Source organism: Spermophilus citellus, assembly GCF_964194105.1.
Source record: "Spermophilus citellus genome assembly, chromosome: 1".
In the NCBI taxonomy this organism is placed as follows: Eukaryota; Metazoa; Chordata; class Mammalia; order Rodentia; family Sciuridae; genus Spermophilus; species Spermophilus citellus.
In genome coordinates, this window is record NC_138182.1 from 36,955,574 (window position 1) to 36,980,495 (window position 24,922).

Below are 24,922 nucleotides of genomic sequence, written 5' to 3' on the forward strand. Positions count from 1 at the left end.
AGCCTCTGCACAGGGTAGATGAATCGTTGTTTGTTGCCCTCTTACAGGTGGACATTCTGGTTGCTTCTCTCTCTCTCTCTCTCTCTCTCTCTCTCTGCTTCTCTCTCTCTCTCTCTCTCTCTCTCTCTCTCACACACACACACACACACACACACACACACACATTCGCATGTGCAAGTGGACATGATCTTTATACTTGAACTAATGCTGACTCTTGAGTATTTCTTTAGGATAGACACAAAAGCCTAGATTGCTGGACCAAAGAGTAGGTTGCTTCTTTTCTTTTTTTTTTTTTTTTTTTAATATTTATTTTTTTTAGTTTTAGGTGGACACAATATCTTTATTTCATTTTTATGTGGTGCTGAGAATCGAACCCAGTGCCTCATGCATACTAGGTGGGCATGCTACCACTTGAGCCACATCCCCAGCCCTGGGTTGCTTCTTTTCTATAGGTCTCTGAAATTAATCAATTTAACAATATTATGGAGGGACCATTAGAAGTGAAATTTATCTAGTCTCTGGTGTAGAAAAGAAAGAAAAGTGGATTAATGGATGGTCAAGCCAGAGAGATGCTGATCAGTAGATGATTCTTTACAGTATGAAGACTGCATTTTTTATAGGTTTTCTTTCTTTTATTTTTACTTTTATTTTTAGTTGTAGATGAACACAATACCTTTATTTAATTAATTTGGGTTTTTTTTTTTTTTTTTTTTTGGTCCTTAGAATTGAACTCAGGGGCTCTCAACCACTGAGCCACATCCCCAACCCTATATTTAGAGACAGGGTTGCTTAGCACCTTGATAAGATGCTTGGAGCTCACGATACTCCTGCCTCAGTCTCCCAAGCCACTGGGATTGCAGGTGTGCACCACAGTGCCTGGCTTATTTTTATTTTTTTATGTGGTGCTGAGAATCAAACCCAGTGCTTCACACAGTGAAGCATACACTCCCAGTCCCTGGAGACTGCATTTGATCTGGAATGTGAAGACAGCCTACATTGGGGAGGGATGGCTTCTGCAGAGGAGACTTAACAATTTCTACAGTGTCCCAACTTAGAGAGAGGAAAAAAAAAAAAAAAACCTCATTCTTCCAGATCAAGCACATGATCTGGCCCCTTCTTGATACCTTCTGTAACTGCTCTGGCCCACATTAACCTCATGTTCTTCTGGATTCCTTTGATAATAGCCTTAGCCAACGTCATTGAGCTTACTATGTGCTAGGAATTATATTAAGCACTTTATATCCCTCTACACCCTTTGAAGTAGGTGGGGTTTTTGTTGTTTTGGTGCTGGGGCTTGAACCCAGGGCCCGGAGTATGCTAAGCATACACTCTACAACTAAGCAGCACTCCTAGCCCTAATGTAGGTATCATCCTTCTGTTATCATCATTTGTTCAACAAATCATCATTTGTTTTTAAGAAATAGGACTCACTATGTTACCCACACTGCCCTCAAACTCCTGGGCTCAAGGGATCCTCCTGCCTCAATGGGAATATAGTCCCTGAATTTTTTTTTTTATGGACAACATGCCTTTATTTTATTTGTTTCATTTTTATGTGGCCCTCAGGATAGAAGCTGGTGCCTCACACATACTAGGCAAGCGCTCTGCCACTGAGCTATAGTCCCAGCCTTTTTTTTTTTTTTTTTTAATGTGTCAGGGATACTAGACCCTGGGGAGCCAGGTAAAAGCAAGACCCCTCCCTCAAGGAATTTACATTCTAGTAGGAGATGGAGAAAAGAAAGGGGGGTAAACAAATATTGTTATTTTAGGTACTGCTAAGTGCTGGGAAGAAAATAAATCATGATAGGGATATTTAAAAAAAGGGCATAGGTGGGGAGGAAGAGTCTATTTAAGTACGTGGCCAGAGAATGCTTTGCAGGGGAAGTCAGGTTTGAGCAGAGACCTGAATGGTTCAGATTTCAGGGAAGTGTTCTGTGCTGTGAAACCAAAAAGTATCCAAGTCCTAAGGCAAGAGTGTGAAAATAAGAAATGGTATTTGATCTTTGTCCTAGGTTCTTGACAGAGCTGAAACCCTAGGAATTTCCTGAGTGATAGTGATAGGAACATTTTTTTGTCATTCAAAATAAGCTCTTTTCAACATATCTGAGTTTCTGCTAATGAGGTGGCCCTTGATGGGCCCCTAGATAGCTGCTTCAGATGGAGACTGATTGCCAGAAGAACCAATCATGTAATTAGGGAGTAAGAACTTTCTGCACCACCCTCAACCTCTGGGGAGGTGACAGGGACTGGAGATGAGCTAATCAGCAGTGGCCCCATGCTTTAATCAGTCATGCCTACAGAATGGATCCTCCATGAAAATCCTAAATGATGGTTTCAGAGCTTCCAGATGGTAAGCACATTGAGATTCTGTGAGAGTGGCGTGCCTGGAGAGAGATCAGAAGCTCTGTGCGCCATCCCCCATCTCTTGCCCTCTGCATTTCTCTCTTTGCCTCTTCTTCTTTTTTTCAAATCTTTTATTCTAATTTGTTATATATGACAGCAGAATGCATTACAATTCATACTACACCTATAGAGCACAACTTTTCATCTCTGGTTTTATACAAAGTATATTTACACCATTCGTGTCTTCATACATGTACTGAGGGTAATGATGTCCATCTCATTCCACCATCTTTTCTACTCCCCTTCCCCTCCCACCTCTCTGCCCTATCTGAGTTTGTCTAATCTTCCCATGCCTTTACCCCCCCACCCCCCCGCCCGAACCCCATGTTGAATCAGCCTCCTTATATCAGAGAAAACATTCAGCATTTGGTTTTTTGGGATTGGCTAACTTCATTTAGCATTATATTCTCCAGCTCCATCCATTTACCTGCAAATGCCATGATTTTATTCTTGTTTATTGCTGAGTATCTTTGCCTGTTCTTGAATTTTATCCTTTATCATAAACTGGTAATAGTAGTGAAGCACTTATCTGAGTTCTGTGAGCCACTGTAGCTCAAGGGTTGGAAACCCTTGGACTTTATAACCAGTCCTTCAGAAGTTTGTGTGCCCTAGACTTGCTGACTGGTGTCAGAAGAGGAGGGAAGACTTGTGGGGCTGAGCCCTTATCTCTGGGGTCTGTGCTAGCTCCAGGTAGTATCGGAACTGAATTGAATGTAGGTCACCAAGTTGTTGTTTGGGAAGTTGGAGAATTGGTTGGTGGGAAGAAACACCCCACATATATTATGTCAGAAGGGTTGTGAGTACAAATAATACAAAAGGATCACAGGCGTGTGCCACCATGCCTGGCTATATTCGTTATTGTAAAGAGCAATATCAGGTGGCTTGGCCATGTGTCAAGCAAGTTTGGAAGATAATATTATCTTCCAAAGATGATAGGTTCCTGAAGAAACGGCTAAGACTCAATCCTATATCTGCCTCTCATCAGCAAAATCCCTTGGATAAGTTAGTAAACTTCTGCCTCATCTGTAAAGCAATGATGAACTCTGACCTCATGTTCTACCGCATTCCCTTCCCTCCTCCTTCTGCTCCACCCACTCTGGCTTCCTTATTGCTCCTGAAACACTAGGAACTTGAAGAGGAGGTGATGCTTGTGTGGGTCCCCAAAGGAGAGCAGGCATTGGCTAGGCATGGTGTCTTAGGGAGCAGCCGGCATATAGGAAGGCCCAGAAGGTTAGAAATGAAAAGAGGCTCTAGGGGAACTGACGGGGTTTGGCAAGCCTGGAGAGTGGCCATGGAAGACCTGTGGAGTTTGGATTTTACCCCACAGTCTTATTTATTTATTAAGAGAGTGACTTATTTATTTATTTTTTGGTGCTGGAGATTGAACCCAGGGCCTCAAACAAGCACACATTCTACCACTGAACTACACCCCCAGGCAAACATGACAGGAATTGTGACATCTTTTGTTTCAGAGAGAGAGTTCACGCTTGGGGAATAGTCTGATGGGGAATTGGGGAATAGTCTGAGGCTCGCTGGGGAGGAGGGTGAACCCTGGAAGCAGCTGCTGGGCCACCAGCTGGAGGTTACTGAAAGCCAAAGAGAAGGTCTCAGAAAAGTCTGAAAGTATTAGAAGTTTAATACCAGGCCCTGGGATTGAGCCTAGGGGCTTGAGCCTAGGGGCTTGAACATGCTAAGACACATTCTACCACTGAACTACACCCCCAGAAGGACTCTGTCCTGATTTGTTGTGAAATTCCCTTCTCAGAGAAAGAGCAGGTTGTCTAGACCTCCTTTGTCCAGAGTGATAGGAGTGAGGGAAGTCCTCACAGAAACAACTCGGGGTGTAATTGGTTCCTTAGTAGCTGTGTGATAATCTCAGGAAGTGAGAGAGCTGGATTTGATTTTACTTATTTATTCATTTATGTATTTATGTTTTTCTTTGTGGTGCTGAGGATGGAAACCAGGGCTTCACACATATAATGTATGCAATACATATTACTATATGATATATTATAGTGTGTATATATAGACACATTTATTACAAAATGGTTATCTCTCTTTTACTTTCTATGGGAGAATTGTAGACCTCTGAAGTACTTTACCACTGAGCTACACTCCTAGCCCGAGAGCTGGATTTTAAATGCTTTACTGACATGCATTTCCCTTTGACTTTGAAGGATGACTATGACGCAGGGACAGATTACTGCTTGCTAATAACCACAGCATAGGTATCAAGGACTTATCTGTGTTAGATGATTCAAGTATCATTTTTATTTACAGAAAAAAATTGAAATCACAGCCAAGTGAAATTCTGGGGATCAAACCCACAGTCTCCCTTATTCTAGGTAGGCATTCTACTACTGAGCTACTTCCTAGCTCCATGTCAGTCATTTATTTATTTATTCTTTTAAAACTAAGTAAAAGGAAAAAATATGAGGAGATCAAAGGTCAATGAGAGGGCTGGGGTCATGGCTCAGTGGTGGAGTGCTTGCCTAGTATGTGTGAGACACTGGGTTCGATTCTCAGCACCACATAAAAATAAGTAAATAAAGGTTCATCCACAACTTAAAAAAAAGATACATATATATATATATATATATATATATGTGTGTGTGTGTGTGTGTGTGTGTGTATAAATAAAATAAAAGGTCAGTGAGATAGATGGCAAAACAGAGAGTCACTTACTTACTTATTTTTTGGTGCTAGGGATTGAACTCAGGGCCTCGAATATGCTAAGCACACATTCTACCACTGAACTATACCCCCAGGCAAACAAGACAGGAATTGTGACATCTTTTGTTTCAGAACATAGTTTTTCTGGCTAGAAATTTAGGCAACTACATAGTTGGTACTGCTAGCAGTTTCTTGTTTTGTATATCCGCATTGTGCCTTCTGATGCCTTTTAGTTTGCCAATTTGGTGTGACTCTTGAAAACTGTCACCAGCTGCAAAAGCCTCATACTCAATCTCTGCTTCTCTGGTCCCAACCAGTGACTTCACTTTTTACCTCGAGGATATTTATACCATTGGTTTTGCTTTTCTTCAACTTTTTGCCTGGCCTTATCCACCTTCTCCCAAAATTTTGTTTAGACTTACAACCTACTTTTATCTCCTCTCTAGAATCAGAGGATAGGCTGCTTTGTTTTCAAGGTCATACTACCCTCTGCCAATATTCTTGATCCCTTCCTCTCTGCCTGTCTGGAGCCTTTATTGGCCATCCTTCTCTTCACCTGACTTTCCCTTTCTCTGCCTCTGAAATCATTCACTTTGCTTTTATTCTAAAATTGCTCCCATTACCTTGTGTCTCCTGCTAGCTGTTTTATTTCTTTTCCACTTCCCTTCCTCCTGAGTCTTCTGAAAGAATAGTTTGCACTTGTGTGTTTCCATTCCTTCATTCACTTTAAGGTTTTTCTCTTATTATTTTTATCAATTTATTGGCTATAAAAGAAATTTTATACATATATATACACACACATATATATCTCCTCATGTAATTAGAAAGCAGAGCAGTAGAGGGAATGCCTTTGTACCTCAGCTAATCCAGGAACAGAGCATTACCAATGCCATGTTATCCACCTGATTGCTCTTTCCTCGTCTTTCTGTACCACCCACAGAATTACCCACTATACAGGTAACTACCATTCTCAATTTTGTGTCTGTTATACCCTACTTTTATTTTTTGTTTGTTTGTTTGTTTTTGATGCTGGGGATCCAGTCTGGGGCCTCATGCATGATAAGCTTGTGCTCTACCACTTAGCCACACCCTAGCCTTCATAATCCAGATTTATATTTTTGTAAAGTTTCATCACATAGATGAGTGCCTGAACAACACATTGTTTAGTTTTCTCATGTCTGAGCTTTATAAAAATGATATCATCATGTGTTTAGTTTTAAAGGACTAGTTTTTCTCACTAGACACTATTTCTAAGATTTATTGCTGTGTAATATGTCCTTGTGGGTACATAGCACAGTTTACGCAGTCTCCTCAGAGGTTTTGGGTGCTTTGTGGATTTTTTGCAGTCATGACCAACTCTGCTGTGAAGACTCTTTGTGTCTGGTGATGCACACAGGCAGTGCACCCACTCCCTAAGAACAACAGCTAGCAGGAGACACAGGTGATTGGAGCAATTTTAAAACAAAAGCAAAGTGAATGGCTTCAGAGGTAGAGAAAGGGAAAGACAGAAGGTGAAGAGAATGATGGCTCCAGACAGGTAGAAAGGAAGGGATGGAGAATCCTGGCAGAGGGTATGACCTTCTGGCTTTGCTTTCTCCACTGTCTTAAAATCTCTCTTATTTAGTTTCCATGAGTGCCAAAGGCGTATCCTTCCCCATTCTCATATTTTGTCCTTTGGTATGATTTGAATGTTGTTGTCTTTTCCAAAATCATGTTGAAACTTTACTACTTTAAAAGATGTGGTCTTAGGAGGCGATTGGTTATGAGGTTGGAACCTTCACGAATAGGATCATAGAAGAGCTTGATGGGGAGGATTTGCCCCTTTTCACCCTTCCTGTCCATTCCAACCCTTTTGCAATTGTGAGGACACGGTTCCTCCACTAGGGGGACACAGCTCTACGCCACCATCTTAAAGCAGAGAGTGGCCCTCACCAGAGGCTGACTTCCCACCTGTGAGAAATAAAATTCTATTGTTTATAAGTCACCCAGTCTGTAATTTTGTTACAGAGTACAAATAGACTAAGAAACTGGTACCAAGAAGTGAGAAGTGGAGTGTTGCCCTAATACCTCAAGTTGGAACCAGGTGGAGGCTGGAAGAGTTGGAGGAGTTGGCTAGAAAAAGCCTAGCTTGCTGTGTACGCAGTGTTAAGGGTGACTCTGGTGAAGGCTCAAAAGAAAAAGGGAGCTGTCGATAGAGCTTGAATCTTCTTCGTACTTCAGTGGTTGTGATCAGAATATTAGTAGAAATGTGGACAGTAAAGGCCATCTGATGAGGCTTCAGAAATGAGAGCTAGCTTATTGGAAACTGAAGCAAAGACCATGCTTTTACAGTATGGCAAAGAACTTGGGTGAATTGTGTCCCTGTCCTCATGGTTTATGGAAGGTGGAACACAAGAGTGATAAGCCAAGATATTTGGCAGAATAAATCCTTAGGCAAGGTGCATGGGTGCTGCATGGCTTCTTTGGATTGCTTCTAGTAGTGTGCAAGAAGAGAGAAAGGCTTAAAGACAAGTTATAGTCAAAAGAGGGGCAGAACTTAAAGATTTGGAAAATTCTCAGCCTGGCCAAGTTATAAAGAATAAAAAGGTGTGCTTGGGAGAATACAGGGTGTGGCCAAGCAAACATTTGGTAAGGAGATTATTATGGATGGAAAGAAGCCAGATGCTATTCTAGATCATGGAAGAGTGATCCTGAAAGCATTTCAGAGATTTTTGAGGCCACTCCCATCACAGGGCTTGAGTGCCAGGGCCTGGAGGGCAGAAAGATTTCAAGGGAGGGGCCCAGGGCTCCTGTGGGACCTTGGGACTGGCTTCCCCAGAGATACCTAAGTCTCTGCTCCCTTCCAGTGTAGTACTTCTTGGTCACCCCATTTGTAGCTCAAGTGGCCTCAGGAGTAGCTCCAGGGTGGCTCTGGCTGCCACTTCAGAGGGTACGATATAGAAACCTTGGCACTCTTCACATGGCCCTGACTCTGCGGGTGTGCAGAGTGAGAGAGTTGTTGGGCAGGGCCTCCTCCTCCAGATCAAGGAATGCCTTAGGGCCCAGAGAGTGGACAGCCTCAGGGATAGGGTCACTGTGGAGAGCTCCCACAGGGGCAGTGTTTTAGTCAGCTTTTCCTCGCTGTGACCAGAATACCCAATAAGAGCAACTTAGAGGAGGGAAAGTTTATTTGGGGCTCATGATTTCAGAGGTATTCCATAGTCACCTACATTGCTCAGGGCCCAAGGTGAGCTGCTCAGCTCACAGCGGGTCAGGAAGCAGGGACATGGAGGAGAGAAGGGGCCACAGAGAAGATGCACTCTTCTAGGGCAAGCCCCCAGGGACCTACCTCCTTGAGCCATGGCCCACCTGCCTGCTGTTACCACTCATTCAGTCCATTCATACTAGGATGGAGTGATCAGGTCATAGCTCTCATAATCTAATCATTTTACCTCTGGAGTATTCCTGCATTAACCGGAGCTTAGGGGAGACACCTCATATCTAAACCATAACAGGCAACATCTAGGTGGAGCTGTGGAGGTAGGCCTGTCCCTGATACCCTGGGTCTGCAGTCATTGGCAGGAGATCCTAGCCTGGGAGAGCTGCTGTGTGGGCCATGCTCAGAAGATCTGTGGGGGCCCAGACCCCACTCTAGTGGGCCCAGGTGGTGGGACGTAGAGTCAAAGAAGATCGTTCTTGAGCCTTAAGATTTAATGGGGTCGTAGCTCAGTGGTAGAATGCTTGCTTGGAATGCACGAGACCTTGGGTTCATCCCCAGTACCGAAAGGCAAACTAAACCAACCAAACTAAAAACATTTAATGTTGTTTTCTCTGTTGGATTTTATTTAGACTTACTTAGGGGCTGGGAGTGTAGTTCAGTGGTACACTTGCCTAAAATACAGGAGTTCCTGGGTTCTATTCTCAGCATTTTTTTAAAAAGAAAAAAAAAATCTACTTATTTGGGACCAGTTCCCCCTTTCTTCTCTCCTAAGTCTCCCTTTTAGGATGGAAATTCCTGTTCTATTGCCTGTCCCAGCATTGTATTTTAGAAGCACACAACTGGTTTGCTCTCGCAGGCAGTTTGCCTCAGAATGAAACATACCTTTGAGTTTCAACCGTATGTGATTCAAATGATGTGTAGATAAGACTCTGGACTTTAGCTGTTTGAGTTGATATTGGAATTGTTATGAAATTTGCAGGTTCTTTTCCTATTCAATACCTGTACAAATAACCAAACAGTCCCAGTAGCAGCAGGACATTTTATTCTATGACTGAAGATTAGAGAAGAGGAGCTCCCCCCTAAAGGTACTGTCTCCCCAACAGGTCTGCGGGCTGGGTTTCACTAGGGCTGGTGATGAGGGGCTGTGGTGTGCATGGTGTCATTGGAACTTCTCATGGCAAGGAGAGGTTTCCAGGTTTCCACCCTTTTTCTTCCATAATTTGGGCATGATTGGATCTGTTATGGCACTAAATAGGTGCATTTTTGTCTTATTATAATGAACCCAGGTCACCGGGGTGTCAAATTGCACTAGAACAGCAGGTCTGGAACCCGCCTCAGGGACTGGGAATATGTGATAATGCAGCCACTGACATCTAGGAGAATGTGGTTATCAGCCTCCAGGCTTTAATGTTTACAAGCCAGTGACATAGCTGGTGGCACCACAGGCTATCAGTCATTTCAGTGTTCAGCCTGGTGACAGAGCAGGTTAAGACCTTGGGGCTTTTATAGAATCTATGTAGTTTTAGGAGTGAAGGATGTGAATTTGGGAGGGGGGCAGGGTTGGAGTGCTGTTGTTTGGATAGTTTTGTCCCCTCAAATTTATATTGAAGTTTAATCCTCAGTGAAACAATATTAAGAAGTGTGGCCTTTAGGAGGTGATTGAGTATGAGGGTGACATCCTCAGGAGTGGAATCAGATGCCCTTATAAAGAGGCCTAACAGAGGATGTTCATCTCTTTTCATCCTTTCTGACACCTCCATCATGAGAGGACACTTAGATAGTGCCAGGTCTGAGGGATTGGCCTTCACCAGACGCTGATCCTGCAGTGCCTTGGTCTTGGACTTCCCACCCTCCAGCACTGTGAAAAACGAATTTCTAGTATTCATAAACTACCGCCTCTCAGGTGTAGTGTTGTAGTTGTACAAGCAATCTAAGGCAACCTCTCCATCGCGTTTTTTAAAAATAAGCATTCATGAAATACAGTTCACGTCCCATACAATTCATAGGTATTTGCAGCCATAAGTACAGTCAGATTTAGAACATTTTCATTATCTCAAAGAGTAATCTTGTACCCTTTAGCTATCACTCTGTGACCCCAATGCCTAAGCACTCATTAATTTACTTTCTCTTGCTATGGATTTGCCTATTGTGGATATTTATGTAAGGGAATCATATAGTAATGTTGGATCTTATGTGACTGGCTTCTTACACTTTGCATAATATTTTTGGGATTCATCCATCCATGAAGTACTTAATTTGTTTTTGTTGCCAAATAAGCTACCATGATATAGATTATACTATGTTTTATTTATCCATTTACTAACAATAGATAACATTGAAGGACATTTCAGTTCTTCCTACTTGTTGGCTATTATGAATAGTGCTGCTATAGACATTTGTGTGCAAGTGTTAAAAGATAAATAAAGGCCCATAAAAATTTTAAAGAGTTTATTTTAGCAGATAGCAATTCATAAGTCAGGCAGCAAACTTTTATTTTAGCAGGCAGCAGTTCATAAATCAAGCAGTTCAGGGCTCCTTTGAAGGGATAGGAAGAAACTTTTAAAAGGTGTTCACAGAAGCAAAACAAAGAAAATATTTAATTAGTTAAGGTAGAAAGTCCCTAGTTAGATGTTAGTTGACAGTTTCTTATTGACTAAGCTTACATTTTATTTGACTATTCACATGGAATTTGCTTATGTAGGAACCCAAGGTGCTAGAGCTGTCTCCATCTAACAGCCTCCCTATTAATTTTTTTTTTAGCATAATGTGGGACACAGCATCATCTTCCTAATATCTCATGGCTTACTATGGCTGGTTAGCACTATATCCCTTCTAGTTTGTTTGTAATTAGAGGGAGCAGGGACAGTCCTGTTCTCTTGAGGGCATCTGATAAAAAACATTCCTTTTATTAAATTGGCCAGAACTTTGAACAGTTTTCAAACATTTTAAATTTGGAAGATTACATTGTAGACAACTCTGGCTTTCAACCTTCTCTTGGAGTCTCTGGTGACACTGGGCCATTGGACAAGTTGGCCGGAGTCAGGAAGAGCTGCACGGGCTCTCCAGGTAGTCACAGGCTACACCCCAGCCTATTTCCATTTATTGAGGTCCCTGCCTGCTTCTGAAATTATTGGAACTTAGTTCCTGGCGTGGAAGGATAAAGGAATGAGTGAGGGGAGGAAGAGGGAGCCAATATTTGAAAGCTTAGCAGTCGACTTTCAGCAAATAGATACATAAGGTGTTTGTGTTTGACATTCTCTGTTATTCGTTAATTCAACAAACATTGAGAAACACTTTACGTACCAAGCAGTGTTTTAGGGCTAGGAATATAGCAAGGGACTGAACAAAATAGACAAAGGATTTCTATACTCGTGAAATTTAAACCCTAGCTGGGAAGACAGTTAACAAATAAGTAAAATATATATTATTGTAGAATATAGTGGTTGAGTAATCTGGAGAAAAATAAGGCAGGGAAAGATGATGGGGGTTGGGAACATTTGAAATTTACATCAGTTGATTGGGGGAAGTCACTAAAAAGGTAATGTTTGAGCAGAGACCTCAAGGAGGAGAGCCCTCAAGGAGATGTCTGCACATGGGATGCCAGAGGAAGGCATTTCTAAGCTGAGGGGGTCCCCAGTGCAAAGCCCCCAAGTCTGGCCTTGCTTTATTTAAGGAAGGACAAAATCAGATTGGTTTTAGTGGGTTGAGGGTCAGGCCAGGGAGTGAAATCAGGAGGAATGGGAGGAGACAGACTGATTGATGTCTCACAGGGCCTCTGAAGATTTTAGTACATTGAAACCCGCAGAGGCTTTTCAGAGTAATAACATCTTCTGACTTTTCCTTACAGGGCTTTGGTTTTCGTGTTGAGAATAGACTTGGGATAAGAGCAGAGGCCGGGAGGTCACTTAGGAGTTTTCAGAGTACTGCTGGTGATATGGCGCGACTTGACCCAGGGTTGAGTGGAGGTGCTCCAGAGAGGTAGGAGTCTGGGTGTCTTTTGAAGGTGGAACTGACAGAATTTGCTGGACATTTCCATATGGGTTTGAAAGAAAGAGACGATTCTTATCAAGAAGGGGTTCAAAATTTTTCCTTGGGCTGGTAGAAGGAAGGAATTTCATTGGCTAAGAAGAGGAAGGCAGTGGGAGGACTGCCAGACTGTAGCCAGCTGCCCGGGTGTATGTCACACATCCTTATTCAGCTGCAGGGAGACAGGCGTGGAGTAAACCATCGCTGGGGATTACTGGTGGATACCGATGGCAAGGGCCACCAGGGAAGTTGGGGCTGCACCTAATGAACTGTGAAATCAAAATATCGGCTTTTACTTTTTGATATTTTCAGTGTTTCTGTCTTGAGTCCTTTTGGTCTTTCTATAAGTCATGAACCTTCTATCATCATGTTTTTTACTCCATGTTGTTTACTGAGTGCAGTTTTACTCAAGGGCAGCCCCTCCAGTGAACTTGTTCAGGTATCTTTTGTTTAGATCTCCTGTTAATAAGCTGGTATAAAAGTCCTGCTGCACTAGCTGCTCAGTCTTGAAATCACCAGCCTCTGTGGTGGGATGACCCAGTGGGACTTTGACCTCTAGCCATCCCACCCCATCCCAGCACCTGGAGTTGGAAACTTTTTTTCATACTTTAATGCTGCCCTCTATTGCTCTTCTCCCCCAACAGCAGAACGTGTCTTGTGCTGCCATGTGTCTTCTGTTATGCACACACTTAATGTTTGGGTCTCAGGCTGGAAATGATCTCTGGCAAGAAGGATGAGCTGTGGGCTCCTGCCTTTCCACAGATGTGCTGTTTTACTGCCTATGTCATCTGTGTGGGAACCTTCCAGGCCCTGCTTCCAGCACACAGCTTAGTGTCAAGTTCTGCCTCAGGATCTGGGACTCTTGCAGCCTTGGGGGAGCTGGTCTGGCCTGCCTGAGAGTTTTTGCAGGAAGTCCTGCCCACTCTGAGTCTCTAGCTGCACTGAGCAGGTAATCTTGTGAGAGCTGAAATATTTTAAAAGATGTCCCTCCTCCCAAACAGGGCCCTTTGTCCTGGAGGTTCACGGAAACAGGAGCTGCCCATCTGCCTTTGGGCCCAGGCTTCTCAGATTGCAAAAGGATTGTTTAGGACACCAAAGGATTTTCCATTTTATACAGAAAAGGTACACAAAGAACAGAAAGGTGCATAGGAGGTAAACAAGATTAATTTTATTTTGGAAAATGGCTGGTTTGTGCATAGGAGAGGCAAAATAATTTTGTGCAAGGAGACACTTGAAGACCTATTTTTCTAGAAGGAATGTGTGAGAATAATGGAGTTTACCCTTGCATTGTGATAAAGAGATAGAAAAGCATGAAATCTAGGTAGAAAGCACATCTAGATAGAACCATACATTTGTATGTATGGTTCAACTCATTTATTGAAATATACTTACTTAAATATACTTACTTAAATATACTTACTTATTGAAATATACTTACTTAAATACAATTAAACACACTTATTTGAATATACTTACTTAACATCTGACATGTGCTCATCACATGTTTTAGCTCGTGGGCAGCTAAGATGCAAAATCTTTGTGTTCCAGGAGCTTACCATGTTTCTCAGACCTAAGCACCTGCTAGGCAGTAGTAACTAGAGTGGGCTGACCTGATTGCCGTCTCAGTGGACTCCTTCTCCAGGAGTGATAAAGGCTGAGCCCTACAGTGTCGATACCAGTGATGTTGGACTCAGACAAGTGAGAGAGCCCTGCCCACTAGGGTGATTGAGGGCAGCTCCATAGAGAGAGCAGGGCTGAAAGGATAACAAGGATGAGATAGGAGAGGGGTACACACCTGTAATCCCACGCACTCAGGAGGCTGAGGCAGGAGGATCACAAGTTCAAGGCCAGCCTGGGCAACTTCTCACTTGAGGAATCCTGGAGTCTGAGATAAGGAGAATGTTCCGGAAAGAGGAGTTTGTAATTGATCTTCTAGCCTAGGAAAGTGGTTTGTGCCTTGCCTGATTCCCAGGTCCCTTAGGTTCCATGGAAACAAAGGAGAACCTACTCTTTTCGCCTCGACCTGCTTTCTTCCCACCACTCCTCCTCATCTTGGTTTACACATCTCCATGTGCCCAGTGGGACATATCAGAAATGGCATTGTCATTCTCAGGTTCTGTTTGTATCACCTGCTGTGATCCGAGGATCGCTGAACTTGGAGGACCCCCTCTTTTGTTTAATCCTGCTCTGATATGAATTCTCCCTGGGCTTGTAAGCCCTGTGATACCCACCGCCTCCCCTGAGTCTTCATTCTTTTTTTTTTTTTTTATTGTTGGTCGTTCAAAACATTACATAGTTCTTAATATATCATATTTCACAGTTTGATTCAAGTGGGTTATGAACTCCCATTTTTACCCCGTATACAGATTGCTGTATCACATCAGTTACACTTCCATTGATTTACATATTGCCATTCTAGTGTCTGATGTATTCTGCTGTCTATCCTATTCTCTACTATCCCCCCTCCCCTCCCCTCCCCTCTCCTCTTCTCTCTCTACCCCCTCTACTGTAATTCATTTCTCCCCCTTGTATTATATTTCCCTTTCCCCTCACTTCCTCTTGTATGTAATTTTGTATAACCCTGAGGGTCTCCTTCCATTTCCATGCAATTTCCCTTCTCTCTCCCTTTCCCTCCCACCTCTCATCCCTGTTTAATGTTAATCTTCTTCTCATGCTCTTCGTCCCTACTCTGTTCTTAGTTACTCTCCTTATACTAAAGAAGACATTTGGCATTTGTTTTTTAGGGATTGGCTAGCTTCACTTAGCATAATCTGCTCTAATGCCATCCATTTCCCTCCAAATTCTATGATTTTGTCATTTTTTAATGCAGAGTAATACTCCATTGTGTATAAATGCCACATTTTTTTTATCCATTCGTCTATTGAAGGGCATCTAGGTTGGTTCCACAGTCTTGCTATTGTGAATTGTGCTGCTATGAACATCGATGTAGCAGTGTCCCTGTAGCATGCTCTTTTTAGGTCTTTAGGGAATAGACCGAGAAGGGGAATAGCTGGGTCAAATGGTGGTTCCATTCCCAGCTTTCCAAGAATACTCCATACTGCTTTCCAAATTGGCTGCACCAATTTGCAGTCCCACCAACAATGAACAAGTGTACCCTTTTCCCTGCATCCTCTCCAGCACTTGTTGTTGTTGGACTTCATAATGGCTACCAATCTTACTGGAGTGAGATGGTATCTTAGGGTGGTTTTGATTTGCATTTCTCTGACTGCTAGCGATGGTGAGCATTTTTTCATGTACTTATTGATTGATTGTATGTCCTCCTCTGAGAAGTGTCTGTTCAGGTCCTTGGCCCATTTGTTGATTGGGTTATTTGTTATCTTATTGTCTAATTTTTTGAGTTCTTTGTATACTCTGGATATTAGGGCTCTATCTGAAGTGTGTGGAGTAAAGATTTGTTCCCAGGATGTAGGCTCCCTATTTACCTCTTTTATTGTTTCTTTTGATGAGAAAAAACTTTTTAGTTTGTGTAAGTCCCATTTGTTGATTCTAGTTGTTAACTCTTGCGCTATGGGTGTCCTATTGAGGAATTTGGAGCCCGACCCCACAGTATGTAGATTATAGCCAACTTTTTCTTCTATCAGACGCCGTGTCTCTGATTTAATATCAAGCTCCTTGATCCATTTTGAGTTAACTTTTGTGCATGGCGAGAGAAAGGGATTCAGTTTCATTTTGATGCAAATGGATTTCCAGTTTTCCCAGCACCATTTGTTGAAGATGCTATCCTTCCTCCATTGCATGCTTTTAGCCCCTTTATCAAATATAAGATAATTGTAGTTTTGTGGATTGGTTACTGTGTCCTCTATTCTGTACCATTGGTCCACCTGCCTGTTTTGGTATCAGTACCATGCTGTTTTTGTTACTATTGCTCTGTAGTATAGTTTGAAGTCTGGTATCGCTATACCGCCTGATTCACACTTCCTGCTTAGCATTGTTTTTGCTATTCTGGGTCTTTTATTATTCCATATGAATCTCATGATTGTTTTATCTATTTCTACAAGAAATGCTGTTGGGATTTTGATTGGCATTGCATTGAACTTATAGAGAACTTTTGGTAATATCGCCATTTTGATGATGTTAGTTCTGCCTATCCGTGAACAGGGTATATTTTTCCATCTTCTAAGGTCTTCTTCTATATCTCTCTTTAGGGTTCTGTAGTTTTCATTGTATAAGTCTTTCACCTCTTTTGTTAGGTTGATTCCCAAGTATTTTATTTTTTGGGGAGATATTATGAATGGAGTAGTTGTCCTCATTTCCGTTTCAGAAGTTTTGTCGCTGATATACAGAAATGCCTTTGATTTATGCATGTTGATTTTATATCCTGCCACTTTGCTGAATTCATTTATTAGCTCTAATAGTTTCTTTGTAGACCCTTTTGGGTCTGCTAGGTATAGAATCATGTCATCTGCAAATAGTGATAATTTAAGTTCTTCTTTTCCTATTTTTATGCTTTTAATTTCTTTCGTCTGTCTAATTGCTCTGGCCAGTGTTTCGAGGACTGTGTTGAGCAGAAGTGGTGAGAGAGGGCATCCCTGTCTTGTACCAGATCTTAGAGGGAATGCCTTCAATTTTTCTCCATTCAGAATGATGCTGGCCTGTGGCTTATCATAGATTGCTTTTACAATGTTGAGGTATGATCCTGTTATCCCTAATTTTTCTAGAGTTTTGAACATAAAGGGATGCTGTACTTTGTCGAATGCTTTTTCTGCATCTATCGAGATGATCATATGGTTCTTATTTTTAAGTCTATTGATGTGGTGAATAACATTTATTGATTTCCGTATATTGAACCAGCCTTGCATCCCAGGGATGAATCCTACTTGATCATGGTGTATAATTTTTTTGATATGTTTTTGAATCCGATTCGCCAGAATTTTATTGAGGATTTTTGCATCTAGGTTTATTAGAGATATTGGTCTGTAGTTTTCTTTCTTTGAAGTGTCTTTGTCTGGTTTAGGCATCAGGGTGATGTTGGCCTCGTAGAATGTATTTGGAAGTTCTCCCTCTTTTTCTATTTCCTGAAATAGCTTGAAAAGTATTGGTATTAGTTCCTCTTTAAAGGTTTTGTAAAACTGCTGTATACCCATCCGGTCCTGGGCTTTTCTTAGTTGGTAGTCTTTTGATGGTTTCTTCTATTTCCTCAATTGATATTGGTCTGTTTAGGTTGTCTATATCCTCCTGACTCAATCTGGGTAGATCATATGACTTAAGAAATTTATAGATGCCTTCACTATCTTCTATTTTATTGGAGTATAAGGATTCAAAATAATTTCTAATTATCTTCTGTATTTCTGAAGTGTCTGTTGTGATATTGCCTTTTTCATCCCGTATGCTAGTAATTTGAGTTCTCTCTCTTCTTCTCTTCGTTAGCATGGCTAAGGGTCTGTCGATTTTATTTATTTTTTCAAAGAACCAACTTTTAGTTTTGTCAATTTTTTCAATTGTTTCTTTTGTTTCAATTTCATTAATTTCAGCTCTGATTTTAATTATTTCTTGCCTTCTACTTCTTTTGCTGTTGTTTTGCTCTTCTTTTTCTAGGATTTTGAGATGAAGTATGAGATCATTTATTTGTTGGTTTTTTCTTTTTTTAAGGAATGAACTCCAAGCAATGAATTTTCCTCTTAGAACTGCTTTCAGTGTGTCTCATAGATTCCGATATGTTGTGTCTGTGTTCTCATTTATCTCTAAGAATTTTTTAATTTCCTCCTTGATGTCTTCTATAACCCACTGATCATTCAGTAACCTATTGTTCATTCTCCAAGTGATGCATGATTTTTCCTTCCTTCTTTTATCGTTGATTTTCAGTTTCATTCCATTATGATCAGATAGGATGCATGGTATTATCTCTACTCCTTTATATTGTCTAAGAGTTGCCCTGTGACATAATATATGATCTATTTTTGAGAAGGATCCATGTGCTGCTGAGAAAAAAGTGTAACTGCTTGATGTTGGGTGGTATATTCTATATATGTCAATTAAGTCTAGGTTGTTAATTGTGTTATTGAGTTCTATAGTTTCCTTATTCAACTTTTGTTTGGAAGATCTGTCCAGTGGTGAGAGAGGTGTGTTGAAGTCTCCCATGATTATTGTATGGTGGTCTATTAGACTCTTGAACTTGAGAAGAGTTTGTTTGATGAACATAGCTGCACCATTGTTTGGGGCATATATATTTATGATTGTTATGTCTTGTTGGTGTATGGTTCCCTTGAGCAGTATGCAGTGTCCCTCTTTATCCCTTTTGATTAACTTTGGCTTGAAGTCTATTTTATTAGATATGAGTATGGACACTCCTGCTTGTTTCCGCAGTCCATATGGGTGGTATGATTTTTCCCCACCTTTCACCTTCAGTCTATGTATATCTTTTCCTATCAAATGCGTCTCCTGTAGGCAGCATATTGTTGGGTCTTGTTTTGTGATCCATTCAACTAGCCTGTGTCTCTTAATTGGTGAGTTTAAGCCATTAACATTTAGGGTTATTATTGAGATATGGTTTGTTCTTCCAGCCATATTGTTTATTAATGTTACTAAACCTGATTTGTTTTCCTCTTTGATTACTTTCCCCCCTTTACTGTCCTACCTCCCACTGTTGGTTTTCAATGTTATTTTCCATTTCCTCTTCCTGTAATGTTTTGCCAAGGATTTTTTGAAGAGATGGTTTTCTAGCTGCGAATTCTTTTAACTTTTGTTTATCGTGGAAGGTTTTAATTTCATCTTCCATCCAGAAGCTTAATTTCGCCGGATACACAATTCTTGGTTGGAACCCATTTTCTTTCAGTGTTTGAAATATGTTATTCCAGGATCTTCTAGCTTTCAGAGTCTGTGTTGAGAGATCAGCTGTTATCCTGATTGGTTTACCCCTAAATGTAATCTGCTTCCTTTCTCTTGTAGCTTTTAAAATTCTCTCCTCATTCTGTATGTTGGGCATCTTCATTATAATGTGTCTAGGTGTGGATCTCTTATGATTTTGCACATTCGGCGTCCTATAGGCTTCTAGGATATGGGATTCTGTCTCATTCTTCAAGTCTGGGAAGTTTTCTCGTATTATTTCATTGAATAGATTGTTTATTCCTTTGGTTTGGAGCTCTGTGCCTTCCTGTATCCCAATGACTCTTAAGTTTGGTCTTTTAATGTTATCCCATATTTCTTGGATGTTCTGCTCATGGTTTCTTAGCAGACTTGCTGAGCTGTCTATGTTCTTTTCAAGTTGAAATACTTTGTCTTCATTGTCTGATGTTCTATCTTCTAAGTGATCTACTCTGCTGGTAGTATTCTCAATTGAGTTTTTAAGTTGGTTTATTGCTTCCTACATTTCTAGGATTTCTATTTGTTTGTTTTTTATTACCTCTATCTCCCTGTGAAATTGATCTTTTACTTCCTGGATTTGTTTATGTAGTTCCTTGTCAAAGTGATATTTCATTGTCTGATTTTGCTGTCTCATGTCTTCCTTGAGACTCCAGATCATCTGAAGCATGTATATCCTGAACTCTTTTTCTGACATTCCATCTGTTGCAGCTATTACCTCTTCTAAAGTTGAGTTGACCTGCATTGCTTGTGGTCCTTTCTTTCCTTGTCTTTTCATACTGCTCGCGTTTCCTTCTGCTTGGTGAAACTGTTGTGTTTTTGAAATTTTCCCCCTATTTATTTATATTGCTCTTGTATAGTTGGGAAATCTCCCTTGCAGGGCGGGTAGTGGCTGTGCTCCTCCTCTAATTAGGGTGATCTATCTACCACTCTGGTCGGTCGCAGGTCTGCCCACCCTGCGGGCGCAGGTGGCGGCTCTGCTCTGCGCACTCCAATTGTGGTGACATAACTACCACGCCCTCGGGTTGTTGGTCCTGATCTGGATGTGGGCGGCGGCTCTGCTCGGCCCCTACTCCAATTGGTGTGACGTGTCTACCATGCTGGCAGGCCTCTAGGCCTGTTCCGCCGGTGGGTCGCAGGTCTGCCTACCTTGCGGGCTCGGGCGGCAGTTCTGCTCAGCCCCCACTCCCAATGGGGGTACCTGACTGCCTCTCCAACGGGTCGCTGGGCCTTTTCCGGACACGGGCGGCGGCTCTGCTCCACCCCCACTCCAACCAGTGTGACGTGACTGCCTCGGTGCTACGTGTCCACCACGCTGGCAGGCTACTGGGCCTGTCCTGCCAGTGGATCGCAGGTCTGCCTACCTTGCAGGCTCAGACGGCGGCTCTGCACAGCCCCTACTCCAAATGGCGTGACTTGGCTACCATGCCATCGGGTCGCTGGTCCTGTTCTAGGCGTGGGAGGCTACTCTCTTCGGCCCCAGCTGCAGTTGGGGTGTCGTGATACCACGCCGGTGGGTCACTTGGCCTGCTCTGGGCGCAGGCGGCAGCTCCACTCTGCCCCCCTGGCCCCCACAGCACCCAGCAGGACCCGGACCGAGAAGCAGTCACCGCAGGTTCCCCAACCCTGGGCCAAAGCAGCTTCGGGAGCCAGAACCCGGCCTCTCCGATCCTGGCTCACGGTCTGCTAGGAGCAGGCTCCAAGGAGCGACCCCCGCGGGTTCCCCTGCCCCAGGCCAAAGCAACTCCGGGAGCCAGAGCCCGGCCGCTCCAAGCTCTCTGAGCTCGGTGCACGCTCCACTGGGAGCAGGCTCAAAGACGCAGTCCCCGCGGGCTCCCCAGCCCCGGGCCAAAACTGTTCCGGGAGTCAGAACACAGCCACCCCGAGCTCAGCGCACACTCCACTTGGAGCTGGCCTCAACACACAGTCTCCGCAGGTTCCCCAGCCCTGGGCCAAAGCAGCCCCTGGAACCAGAATCCGTCCGCTCAGAGCCCGGCGCACGCCTTGCCAGGAGCGAGCCCCTAGGAGTATTCTCCACTGGTTCTCCAGCCCCAAGCCTGAGCGATCTGTTTGCGGGACGCAGGCAAATACCAGCCTGAAATCACCTGTTCCGTAACTGAATGAGCTGAGATTAGTAGAAAACAGGGATGATTACATCAGCTCTCCAAGATGGCGGCTGCTGTCCTTCTCCGTGGTCCCACCGGTGTCGAGAACCGAACTGGACCGCTTCTCTCCTCTGTCTCAAAGCCGGAACTCAGCACTAAGCACGGCCATTGCACCACTGGCAGGAGCCCCCAGAATCCGCATCGCTGCACCCCCGCTCCGGCACCTCGCCGCTTCCCAGTGCGCGCCGCAGACTCCAGCTGCGGGGCGCGACCCTCCGTGCGGAGAAATCGCCCGCGTCCGAGCCTCCACAGCCGAACCTCGCGCGATGGAAATCCATCCACTAGATTCTGGAGCACCTCAATTTCACTGGAAATTCCCAACAAGATAGCCTTCAGCTGTTTCACCTCGTCTTTCTCCCGCACAGTGACGCGGCACACTGGGGTGATGCACTCCCTTCGCCGCCATCTTCCTCCTCCTGAGTCTTCATTCTTGATCCTGCCTGATTTATATTTCCAGATTCCAAATGTACTGTAATTCTGTGAGTACTCTCCTTACAAACTCCTGGTGGGACCCAGGGCATAGCTCAGTGGCCAAGCACTTGCCTAACATGCATGAGGTGCTGGGTTTAACCCGCAGTACCACCAGAAACAGAAACAAGAGGAAACTCCTGGTGATCCTCCACCATCTGCAGAACAGTCTGTCCTTCCTGTCCTTCCTGACCTGCTCCTAACCCACTTTTATGGCTGTGTTCTAAGTCTGAGTGACTAGGAGAAGTGCACAGTAAAATTTTTAAAATTTCCATAGTTCATGGATCTGACAGGATAGACTATACTAAAGCATTTCAGATGTATGATCCCAACATATTTTCCCTATTAGCCATTGTTCTGGAGAAACCCAGTCTCAATGTTTGAGAACTGGCCACAAGGTACTATGAGACCGAGCCAGGCTTGTATACAGTGCAATTTATGGGGGACTTACAAATGTGTGGTAATGGGTGGCCATAAGACCAGTGGGTCCTGGCAACTTGGCTTATAAAATAGTCACTGCAAAAGTGACTTCAAGTCAAAATATACCTGGTTTATTAAGATAAAATCAAAGATGTCAGGCACATTCCTGGTACTGACAGTGTTGTGGTCTGGGTAGTAAAGCACCACATACCTGCTAATGGTTTTGTCTATTTGTGATTTGCTGGGAAGCTATTCCAGAAAAACCTACCAGGGGCAATCATGACGGTTATAACTCCACACGGCTGCTGTCTTTCCAAGTTGAATCTGTCAGCTCTTCATAGCTATAGCACAGAAACATTTATATTTGTAACGATCCCATATCACCAAAGAAAAATTAAAAATGGTTTAATAATTCATATTTTAAGATACCAGAAAGAAGTGACACCTGGGGAGGATTTTCAACCAAATAGGCTAAAGTTTTATTAAAATTGAATGCTTAAAGAGATTGTTATCCACTTATGTTGCCCAATGAATGAAATGTGAGGGATCATAGGCAAGGAGAGATCCTGAGAGATCCTACCAGGAAACAGGAGCAGTAGATAAGCAAGCAGGATTTGAGAAACCACAAGCCTTGGCCATGCTGGTTCTGGCAGGGAGGCTGGGCTTGGGGCGGCTCAGGTTTGCCTTACCATTCTTGGGCACTGGTTGGAACAGCATTTCTTGGAATTGAGGTTTTTTTTTTTTTTTTTTTTTTTTTTTGGTGGAGTACTTGGAAGATAAAACTTAAACCCAGACACATTTTGGAGGAGTTGGCTGCCCTGAACTTGCTTTAGCAGTGGTAGTAAACAAGCTGTCAAATTCTCATGGAATGAAAACTAGAGGTGGAAGAACAGTGAAGCCTTGAAGGGCTTTTGGTGCGTGGTCTCAGTAAAGCTGCCTTTCCTCAAAGAGAGCAGGTATTTTTTTTTTTTTTTTTTTTCCTTCTGGTGCCGGCTAAGCAGGTGCCCTATGACTGAACTGTACCACTAGCCTAAGAATAGATTTCTGGGTCCAGTATTCTCGGGAGCAGTGATGGCGGTTTTGATGGGGGAAGAGGGTCATTGCTGATGACTCATGAGGAGGAGGAATCCTCAGTGGCCTTGAGCAGAAGTGCCTGAGTTCCGAACGCCTTCATTGGGTGCTTGCCCTCGTGACTCCAAGGTGGGGTCCATTGCGTCGTTGGGAATATTACAGAGGGACATGGTGGCTGTTTGGCTGGCCAACTCAGTTTGGTCTGCAGTGTGGACATTCCACACATATTTGTAGTATTAGGTGTTGCCAGGATTAGTGACTGGCAGAGCTGTTCTTCCTCTGGGGGATGAGGTCGCCTTCTTCCCAAACAGGTGGGAGGTGGGAAGGGAGGCAGCACAGCCCAACAAAGCAGGCGTCTGTCTGGATTACTGCATTGTCGTGTGTCTCCTTATATTAATCCTCAGTGGAACAGCAGGTAGCCTGAGAAGCCTGAATGGTGGATTAGTTCCTGGCTGTTATGCTGTGTATAAAAGATGCATGAGCTGTTTAGCCAGTGAGTTTGTGCAGTCAGTTCAGTCTTTGGTTCAAGGGAAAACAAAGCTACGGGAAACATGGAGCTTTCTTACCCCTTCTTGGACATGCAAGTCATGTTGCCTAAGGACTGCTTCTCTCCCTGGGTATTCCGCACCCTGCCAGTGTTGGAGCTGTGGAAGACAAGAAAACACTTGCAGTTTGGTAATAACTGGCCTCTAGGCCAGGTTTCTAGGCATGCATGTGGCCAAAAGAAAGCTGTGTGTAGTTTTGGGGATGATTAGGTACTGGGCTCCAGAGAGAGCAGCCGAGTGTTCAGTCAGTGCCAGACGTGGCCATGCAGGGGCCGTGTGCAGAGACCATGGTGCTGCATGCAGTGCGATGAGTGAGAGGCTGCCAATTGGTGGGACGGTTGTAGATAAGCAAGCAAACAGGTACCTGGCAGTGTGCAGTCTGCCCAGTTCCTGAAGCTGGCTGCCAGACTGAAGGCAGCCTCTCTGGCTGGCTCAGCTGCAGAAGGGTGCCTTTCCCTGCTAATCCGAAGGACACCGAAAGCATTTTTCTTCTACTACCACCATCTAGGTGGGTGAAGCTGAACTGCTTTAGCAAGGAGTCAAGGTGTGACCCTCCACCTGGCCATGGAGAAGGCTGAGGGCCAGGTGCCCGGGAGCACCGAGCAAGCCTTCCTAGCGACTCTGAGTGATCCACAGGTGACCTTGCTGTCTGTCCACAAGTGGAAGTCCTTCAGGAGGAGTCCTGGGGCCAGGTGCTCGGCCAGGCCAGTATCTTCAGAGAAGAAAAGCTCTCTACCATCAGAGGAGGGAGGATTTCCACAGAGGGCCATGGATGGAACCCAGGAAATAGGTTCCCGTCAGGTCAGTGGAGTTGCAGAAGGGCTGGAAAGCCATGAGGGACTTGGGACCAGGTTACAGACGGCCCTTTCTCCTTATTTCATGTGTGAAGGGTCAGGGAGCAAGCAGTCTGGGGTGTAGAGAGAGAGCTCAGGTATAGCACCAGAAAGAGTCGTGGTGTTTATTTTATGGCAGGTGAAGTTTGGGTCTTGTTGCTTCATATTTTCAGGATATTTTGTAAGCCTGCGGAGCACAAGTGTTCCAAAAGGTAAGTTGGACAAAAATGGGTCTTTCCTCCCTTTTTATTTTTATTTTTTATGTTGCTGGGGATTGAATGCAGTACCTGGAGCATTCTA

The 24,922-nt window shown here is 43.5% G+C and overlaps 1 protein-coding gene across 4 annotated transcripts in view; it reads left to right on the forward strand.

The window, feature by feature from the left end:
* ATP7B (ATPase copper transporting beta) overlaps nt 1-24,922 on the forward strand; it is a 76,986-nt gene that overhangs the window by 1,469 nt on the left and 50,595 nt on the right. The gene's annotated exons all lie outside the window — the stretch shown is intronic.